The sequence below is a fragment of the Otolemur garnettii genome, unplaced genomic scaffold, assembly GCF_000181295.1.
Source record: "Otolemur garnettii isolate 467f Iridium unplaced genomic scaffold, OtoGar3 scaffold00041, whole genome shotgun sequence".
In the NCBI taxonomy this organism is placed as follows: Eukaryota; Metazoa; Chordata; class Mammalia; order Primates; family Galagidae; genus Otolemur; species Otolemur garnettii.
Window position 1 is genome coordinate 10742990 of NW_003852436.1, and position 1013 is coordinate 10744002.

General features: G+C 32.4%; 1 protein-coding gene across 4 annotated transcripts in view; it reads right to left on the reverse strand.

Moving 5' to 3' along the window:
* Positions 1 to 1013, reverse strand: part of LRBA (LPS responsive beige-like anchor protein) — a 736826-nt gene that overhangs the window by 640583 nt on the left and 95230 nt on the right. The gene's annotated exons all lie outside the window — the stretch shown is intronic.

Here is a 1013-nt window from a genome sequence, read left to right on the forward strand (position 1 = left end):
AAAAAAAAATCCAATGTACTCAGTACTATTATAAAACCAATTTATAATCACTCACACTTTCATATGAGAGATGAATCACAACTATAGCCCAGGATGAAGGAGGGAAGAGGAGGGGGCTGGGAAGGGATGGGTTAATGGTAGTACTACACCTATGGAGCATATTACAAGGATACAAGTCAAATCTATCAAGTATCGAACACAAACGTCTTACCACTGTGATTAAGTAAATGAGGTGAAAACTATGTTAACTATAGGATGTAAGCACTCCAATTTGTATAAATAATCAACACATTGAATCCCACAAAGGCATAAATGTATTCATGATCTATGTATGTATGATTTAATAAAAAAATAAACTGTGTTTCTTGGAAGTGAAATAAATAGACCATAATATAGTTTCAAAACTTTCATCATGACTTACATATTGCCTGTAATGATATACAAATCAGAGTTAAAAAGTTGACTTTATTTCAATGGAATACAGCAGGCATTAAATTTCTTTCTGAAACCAAACTTGAGACTATCAATGGCTAAGCCCAGGGGTCCCCAACTTTTTTTGGCTCATGACACTCTTGGCATCGCAGTAATTTTTTCATGAAACTCTTTACCAAAAACAGTAAATATTTCTGCTTGTCAGATAGTTTGGTCCAAACAACCTTATATTCTAACAATTTAGTAACCATCTGAACAAATTAATGTACAAGTGGAAAGAAAATAAACATGTTTCCTTCATTATTACACTATCAGCAAAATGACTTATGGGGGGGGTTATATGACCTTTATTATTCGTTGTTTAGTTTACTCGTATTTGAGTTTTCATTTCTTACATCTCTCTTCATGGGTGAAGTTTATACGTAAATTTATTTTCATGTATCACCTTTAAGTGGTTTTAATACCAAAGTTCTTTTTTTTTATTTTTTATTATTTTGAATGGTAACTATGTACATTAATGCACTTCTGGGGTACAGTGTGGGGTTTTCACATGCAATCTGAAATACTTCCATCAAACTGGT